Here is an 8,915-nt window from a genome sequence, read left to right as displayed (position 1 = left end):
CTACAAGGAGAAACGCAAAATATAAGCAATTGGAAAATTACAAAATTAAAATATTCAATAGTACATTAAAAAAGTATATGTTCCCCTTAAACGCTGGGGTCTTTCTCCATTTGTTCTTATGAAGAGATTCTGGACCAAAGGCAAGCCCACTGCATGATCTGCCGCCTCCACTCTCCATTCTGGGAGAGGGCCTGATGCTCCCTTTACCCTGAGCACAGAGTGGACGGGTCTGCTGACACACACGGTGGCTGTTGTTCCCGGGCCAGAGAAGGAGGAGGAGGCCGCTCCACAGACCGTCTGGGGATGCCCATGGCCTGCCCCCAGCCCCTCGGTGTGGTTCCAAGGCAGGGAGGTGTTCCTGGGCCAGCTGACCCCGTCTCCTTCCACCTGTAGGTCTGAAGAAGTAGCCCCGTAATGAGGTCATCCTTACGGCCTACAACATCATCGGCAAGAGCTCAGCAGTGCGCCCAAGGAGGTGTTTGTCGGTGAAGCCAGTAAGCTCCTGGGGCCCCAGCCCTCTGGGAGGCCTGGCCTGGTGCTCTCAGGGGCTGAGCAGCATGCCCGTGATGAGGAGCATGGTGCTGGTGCGCGGCCGGGAGGTTCCAGGTCCCTCCTGGGAGAGCCGGGACCTGCCAGGGCTGGGGCCGACCCAGCGGCCTGAGAGACCCGTCCAGTCTTGCTTTCAGACCTGAGGGTTCATTTCACACCCGGAGCAACCAGGCCCTTCCTTTAGTTTTTCCCTCTCTTGCCCCCACGGAGGCGCGTGGGTGGGGGACTGGGCACTGAAGTGGCGAGCTGTGGAGAGGGGCCTGAGTGGGCCCTTCAAAGACCCAAGATTGTGTAAAGCCACAGGGGAAATGGTGGAAAATTCACCATCACAATTGCCAGAAAGAGCGATTTAGGGTTTGTTCTTTTCTTAAGCTCCCAATTTGGCTTCATCCTGTATCTTGTGTGGGCATTTATTACTGAATCTTGGGTAAACTCCTTAGGATTAACCTATTGGCCTCAAAAATATTGGGTAGTTGGATTGCCCATCTACCTCCTCATTACTATAGTAATTGGTTACGTACTCTTATTTGGAATAAACATGATGGGTACCTCTCCATTCAACTCCATTCATACAATCACAGATAACTATGCTAAAAATCAACAGCAGAAGAAATACCAAGAAGAGGCCATCCCAGCATTAAGAGATATTCCTATTAGTGAAGTAAACCAAATGTTCTTCCTTGCAACCAAAAAACTTTATGCCAAAACCTAAATTGTATGTAGACTAACACCAAGAATTTCCTATAATTTTTTATGTAATAATTTTGACCATAATTATTTCGATTCTCTCTCTGTACCCAATAGTGAAATGTAAAAAAAGTAAGTTGATTCTCTTCGATTAAGTTCTATTAATATTATAAATGTTCTTGAGTATTAGTTATTAATGAACAGAATAAATAAAATACTGCATTAAAAAATTGAAATCTTTGATCTATTTTACATTCATTTTTGTATGTAGTATGTGGTAAAGGTCTAATTTCATTCTTTTGTGTGTGGATATCTCATTGTTCCAGCACCATTTGTTGGAGAGACCAATTTTTCCACATTAAATTCTCTTAGTACCCATTTGAAAATTAATTGACCATAGATGAGAGATTTATTTCTGGACTCTCAAATATGTTTGATTTATCTGTATATCCATCCCTAGGCCAGTACCACATTCCTTTTTTTTTTTTAAATATTTTATTGTTATGTTAATCCCCATACATTACATCATTAGTTTTAGATGTAATGTTCCATGATTCATTGTTTGTGCATAACACCCAGTGCTCCATGCAGAACGTGCCCTCCTCAATACCCACCACCAGGCTAACCCATCCTCCCACCTCCCTCCCCTCTAGAACCCTCAGTTTGTTTTTCAGAGTCCATCATCTCTCATGGTTCTTCTCCCCCTCTGATTTTCCCCCCTTCATTCTTCCCCTCCTGCTATCTTCTTCTTTTTTTTTTTCTTAACATATATTGCATTATTTGTTTCAGAGGTACAGATCTGAGATTCAACAGTCTTGTACAATTCACAGCCAGAGCACATACCCTCCCCAGTGTCTATCACCCAGTCACCCCATCCCTCCCACCCCACCCCCACTCCAGCAACCCTCAGTTTGTTTCCTGAGATTAAGAATTCCTCATATCAGTGAGGTCATATGATACATGTCTTTCTCTGTTTGACTTATTTTGCTCAGCATAATACCCTCCAGTTCCATCCACGTCGTTGCAAATGGCAAGATCTCATTCCTTTTGATGGCTGCATAATATTCCATTATATATATATAGCACATCTACTTTATCCATTCATCTGTCGATGGACATCTTGGCTCTTTCCATAGAATGGCTATTGTGGACATTGCTGCTATAAACATCGGGGTGCACGTACCCTTTCGGATCCCTACTTTTGTATCTTTGGGGTAAATACCCCAAAGATACAATTGCTGGATCATACGGTAACTGGGTCATATGGTAGCTCTATTTTCAACTTTTTGAGGAACCTTCATACTGTTTTCCAGAGTGGCTGCACCAGCTTGCATTCCCACCAACAGTGTAGGAGGGTTCCCCTTTCTCCGCATCCCCGCCAATATATGTTGCTTCCTGACTTGTTAATTTTAGCCATTCTGACTGGTGTGAGGTGGTATCTCATTGAGGTTTTGATTTGGATTTCCCTGATGCCAAGCGATATTGAGCATTTTTTCATGTGTCTGTTGGCCATTTGGATGTCTTCTTTGGAAAAATGTCTGTTCATGTCTTCTGCCCATTTCTTGATTGGATCATTTGTTCTTTGGGTGTTGAGTTTGATAAGTTCTTTATAGATTTTGGATACTAGCCCTTTATCTGATATGTCATTTGCAAATATCTTCTCCCATTCTGTCAGTTGTCTTTTGGTTTTGTTGACTGTTTCTTTTGCTGTGCAAAAGCTTTTTATCTTGATGAAGTCCCAATAGTTCATTTTTGCCCTTGCTTCCCTTGCCTTTGGCGATGTTTCTAGGAAGAAGTTGCTGCGGCTGAGGTCGAACAGGTTGCTGCCTGTGTTCTCCTTTAGGATTTTGATGGACTCCTGTCTCACATTGAGGTCTTTCAACCATTTGGAGTCTATTTTTGTGTGTGGTGTAAGGAAATGGTCCAGTTTCATTCTTCTGCATGTGGCTATCCAATTTTCCCAACACCATTTGCTGAAGAGACTGTCTTTTTTTCCATTGCACATTCTTTCCTGCTTTGTTGAAGATGAGTTGACCATAGAGTTGAGGGTCCATTTCTGGGCTCCTTATTCTGTTCCATTGATCTATGTGTCTGTTTTTGTGCCAGTACCATACTGTCTTGATGATGACAGCTTTGTAATAGAGCTGGAAGTCCAGAATTGTGATGCCGCCAGCTTTACTTTTCTTTTTCAACATTCCTCTGGCTATTCGGGGTCTTTTCTGGTTCCATACAAATTTTAGGATTATTTGTTCCATTTCTTTGAGAAAAGTGGATGGTATTTTGATGGGGATTGCATTGAATGTGTAGATTGCTGTAGGTAGCATTGACATCTTCACAATATTTGTTCTTCCAATCCATGAGCATGGAACATTTTTCCATTTCTTCATGTCTTCCTCAATTTCTTTCATGAGTATTTTATAGTTTTCTGAGTACAGAGCCTTTGCCTCTTTGGTTAGATTTATTCCTAGGTATCTTATGGTTTTGGGTGCAATTATAAATGGGATCAACTCCTTAATTTCTCTTTCTTCTGTCTTGTTGTTGGTGTATAAGAATGCCACTGATTTCTGTGCATTGATTTTATATCCTGTCACTACTGAATTCCTGTATGAGTTTTAGCAATTTTGGGGTGGAGTCTTTGGGGTTTTCCATATAAAGTATCATATCATCTGCAAAGAGTGAGAGTTTGACTTCTTCTTTGCCGATTTGGATGCCTTTGATTTCTTTTTGTTGTCTGATTGCTGTGGCTAGGACTTCTAATACTCTGTTGAATAGCAGTGGTGATAGTGGACATCCCTGCCGCATTCCTGGCCTTAGGCGGAAAGCCCTCGGTTTTTCCCCATTGAGAATGATACTCGCTGTAAGTTTTTCATAGATGGCTTTTATGATATTGAGGTATGTACCCTCTATGCCTATACCCTGAAGAGTTTTGATCAAGAAAGGATGCTGTACTTTGTCAAATGCTTTTTCTGCATCTATTGAGAGGGTCATATGATTCCTGTTCTTTCTTTTGTTAATGTGTTGTATCACGTTGATTGATTTGTGGATGTTGAACCAACCTTGCAGCCCAGGGATAAATCCCACTTGGTCGTGGTGAATAATCCTTTTAATGTACTGTTGGATCCTATTGGTTAGTATTTTGGTGAGAATTTTTGCATCCATGTTCATCAGGGATATTGGTCTGTAATTCTCCTTTTTGATGGGGTCTTTGTCTGGTTTTGGGATCAAGGTAATGGTGGCCTCATAAAATGAGTTTGGAAGTTTTAGTACCACATTCTTGATTACCGTAGTTTGTAAGTAAGTTTTAGTGAGTATTGAAGTCTGGAATTGTGAGTCCTACAAATTTGTTCTTCTTCTGGCTTGTCGGCATGTTCTGAGTTCCTGTAATTTCACTAAAATTATAAGATCATCTTTGACTGTGCAAAACAGGAATTTGGGGGTTTGATAGGGATTGAATTTAATCTGTCACTTGCTATGGAGAGTATAGCCTTCCTAACTATTTAGTTCTTTATTTTTTGCTAAGTTAATTAAGATAAAAAAACATTAATTACTAACCACAAGTTACTCTATTTTTGTCATATTACAGAGAAACCATAGTGATAAATATGGGTTTGTTAGTAAACCTGGTTTGTGCTTTATTGAAATATGGTGTTATGTTTCTAAAAACTGTGAAATGTATTCATAAACTTGCTAATCTAAAGAATACTGGCATAAGGAGTGCCTGGGTGGCTCAGTTGGTTAAGCATCTGCCTTTGGCTCAGTTCATGATCTCAGGGTCCCGGGATCAGGCCCCACATCCTGCTGCCTGCTCAGTGGGGAGTCTGCTTCTCCCTCTCCCTCTGCCCTTCCTCCCTGCTTGTGCCCTCTATCTCTCTGTGTCTCAAATAAATAAATAAAATCTTAAAAAAAAAAACCCAAAAAACACTGGCATAAGAAACAGTTCACAATTGCTTCCTACTCAGTTTTCCCTCTCTTGACCCTGTGGAGGCAAGAGAAAATAGAAAATAAAGTTTCTAAGAGTTAAGAATTCTACTAAATATAAATTAGGCTCCTAGAAATAATAAGGAACACAATTCTGGGTGCCAGGAAAGTAAGACATGTGGTTTTTTGGGGACAAAAAAAAGATGAGGAATGTGAATATCTATTTTGTTGAGGGAAAAGAAATATAAATTTCTCCTAAAGTGAGGCTGGTTTTGTGAAGAAAGAAAATTTAGCTCAAAATCTAAGTGTATGAGAGAAAGTTGTAGTAAGTTTTTAGAAAAGGAATCTGGAAAGGAAATTTATGTGTGATCAATACTGGTTAAAATTAAGATACATTTTAGTTAAATGAATGAATTTTAATATCAAAATATGTGGAAGTAAAATTAAAATTCTGTTTTCTATTTGTTAAAAGGATAAACTTTTCTTGAACTATTGTTCTGCATTAAAAAAAAGTTTTTTTCAATTTTAAAGTTATCAGCCTAGACAGAAGTATTCTGTTTTGCCAAAATGTTTCTTATGTTTATCAGGACCTTAATTCATAGTAAAAACTTGGTTTTTCAAAAAAATTTATTTATTTATTTGAGGGAGAGAGAGGAGAGAGAGAGCACGAGTGAGAGTGGAAGAGGGAGAGAGAGAGAGAGAATCTCAGTCAGAATCCACACTGAGCATGGAGTTTGATGTGGGGCTCGATCTCATGACCATGAGATCTGAGCTGAGCTGAAACCAAAAGTCAGATGCTAACCAACTGCCCCATGCAGATGCCCCAAGAAACTCAATTTTTAATATTAAAAACAACTCATTTTGCTTCCAGCTATGTAACTTGGTGTATTTGCCTTTGATATGTGTTTGTGTTGTGTGTCACGGGAATTACCACATTTCCTTGTCAATTGCCTTGTAATGAACTCTAATCCCATCTTTAGCCATGGCCACCTTCATGTTTTGTCATGTACAGTTCCCATTCTACTCCGATGCCTCTGCAAATGAATTTTAACTTCAAGCATATTCATAGGGAGGACTTTTGACAAATGTAAGTTTCTGACACTTTCAAGTTAGTCAAACTAAAGTAAAAATTTTGAGAACTAATAGAAAAACTGGATTCAAACAGAACAAAACCAATACATGAAATAATGTAGAGAGGTGGATGATTATAATTTTTGACTTTTTGTTTGGCTGACTTTTCAAAATGTGTTCTTCTTTCATATTTAAGGAAACATCTCTTACACTAACTGATCTATAACAACCTGATAAAATACACATTTGTGAACAAATTAAATTATCTTTTCTCCCTGCCTGATCCCTCTAGAACTCAGAAATTGCCAGTGAGTATTCTCATATTTTTACGGCGGTATGTTTATTAGCATAAGTACAATAAGAATCTGTTTTCCTTGTAACAGCATATAATTGGAAACGTTGGTTGTATTATCAATAATTTGACAAGAATGTCATATTTGAAAGAAATATGCATACACATAATCTCAGATATGACCAGGCAGCTTTAAAGAATTAAGACTGACTTTAGTGAACTAATGCAGCCTTTTGGAAATATCGGCCTGTTAGCACCTGCTTCCACAGTTTCCAGCAGCTCTACCTGGTGAGTCAAGAAGGTTACTTCCTGGGGCGCCTGGGTGGCTCAGTCCGTCAAGCATCTGCCTTTGGCTCAGGTCATGATCCCGAGGTCCTGGGATCGAGCCGGAGTCAGGCTCCCTGCTCAGTGGGGAGTCTGATTCTCCTTCTCTCTCTGCCTGCCACTCCCCTGCTTGTGCTCTCTTTCTCTGTCAAATAAATAAATAAATAAAATATTTTTAAAAAAGTTTATTTCTGGCAGGTTCAGGAACCATAGATATTTTGGGTACCTCAAGAAGAGAGGAATTTACTCAAGTCTACAGATGTTGCAGGCAAAGTCTAACAGCAAGTATTTGGCACAAGTGTTGGCTCAGCCTCTGGCCTGGAGGGGCTGCTAAACATTCAATCCAGAGGTTTCTTATAAAAGTTCCACCAAAGCATGTTTTAAAGAGCCTATGTGGTCAACTACTATTCTTGTTGCACTTACGTAAATAATCAGACCAAGTTCTTTTTGAAACTAGACTTATTTTGCAAACAAATTAATGTTAATTTGGCTATATTTAGTAGAAATGAGGATGGTTGTGAAAAAAATACATGATGTTTTGATAACACTCATATTGTTACAGCCTGTTGTCACTCTATCTGAAGATGATTTGAACATAATATCTAGAAATCTTCTCCACTGGCTACTCTCAGAACTCAGGAACTGCTTTATAATTTGATCCAATCATCAACCATTGTTTGTGTTTGTTTCCATAAAAATGCCTCTTGTTCAAGACCTGATTTCTTGGGCTCCTGGGTGGCTCAATCAGTTAAGCATCTGCCTTTGGCTTAGGTCATGATCCCAGGGTCCTGGGATCGAGTCCCACATCAGACTCCCTGCTCAGTGGGAAGCCTGCTTCTCCCTCTCACAATCCACCTGCTTGTGTTCTCTCTCTCTCTCTCTCTGTCAAATAAATATAAAAAATAAAAACTCATGGTTAAAAAAAAAATACCTGATTTCTTGAACCATAGGCTTCACTTTGAGAACACACCTGCATCACCTCCTCCTGAAATGAGTTTAACTAAACCAGCCTGTTGTCAGGAGAAGTTCAAAAAAACTGAACAATCTACCAGCTGAACTTTTGACATGTGTAACTTTGGGAAGTTTCAGAGGAGGGAGGGAACTGGGGTCCCCTGTTAACCCCTCCAATGCTGCAGCACCACCCCAATAACCTCACCCCATTTCATGCTCCTGGGACACAGCTTTCCTTTACAAAATGTTTAGCTCATGTGTCCTCTTTCTTTCCCCACACACCGTCTGCTCCCTGAGCATGGGGACATGTCCTATCATGTCCATCTGCATCCCACATCCCTAGGCTCACATGTGGCACATACTAGGTGTTTAGTAAGTGGTGTGGTTGCATATTATCTAGACAGTGTTCTATCCTTAGTCAGATACAGCTGGACTCTGTGCCTCTGTTTCTGTCCTGAGCTGTCACAGAGTCTGTCCCCAGGGCAGCCTGCCCCAGGGACCCGGGACTTTCTCCTTAATATGAGAAAATCCTAAAATGCATTCCTGCAAAGGATAGGCTTTGGGGCCTGAACTTAAGAGAATGTGGATGATTTTGTAGTCAAAGTTCACTGAGATTGGTCTCAGACGATAGTTTAGCACAAAAAAAGGAAGCAGCTGATTTGGACAAGAAGGGGGAGCTGCACAGGGAGACCCAGTGCTAGGGGAACAGCAGGTTTTGTCTCACTTCCCCACAAGCCTGGGGCACTGTGTGAGCACTGAGACTGCTGTCTCATGTTGAGCAGTAATATTCAGCCTCGTCCTCAGCCTGGAGCCCAGTGATGGTCAGGGTGCCTGAGCTGCCAGACCTGGAGCCAGAGAACCTATCAGAGACCCCCGGGGTCGACTGCTAGTACCATAGATGACAGTTTTAGGGGCCTTTCCTGGGAGCTGTTGGATCCAGCTTACATAATTACCACGCCCAATGTTGGATCTGCTTCCAGTGCAGGAGATGGTGACTCTCTGGCCCGGGGTCCCAGACATGGAGGATGGCTGAGTCAGCACAGACTGGGCTCAGGACCCTGCAAAGGGGAAAAGCACAGAGAGGGTGATGCTGGGGTTTTAAAACAAGAGGAGGAAGCCAAGG

General features: G+C 41.2%; 1 pseudogene; it reads left to right on the top strand.

Moving 5' to 3' along the window:
- The first annotated feature begins 857 nt into the window (after positions 1-857).
- On the top strand, positions 858-1,261 carry LOC118016425 (annotated as a pseudogene).
- The last annotated feature ends 7,654 nt before the right edge of the window (positions 1,262-8,915 follow it).

This window comes from Mirounga leonina, unplaced genomic scaffold, assembly GCF_011800145.1.
Source record: "Mirounga leonina isolate KUSES-001 unplaced genomic scaffold, KU_Mleo_1.0 Mir_167, whole genome shotgun sequence".
Lineage (NCBI taxonomy): Eukaryota > Metazoa > Chordata > Mammalia > Carnivora > Phocidae > Mirounga > Mirounga leonina.
Note: the sequence above shows the minus strand (reverse complement) of the source record. Positions and strands in the feature narration are given on the sequence as shown.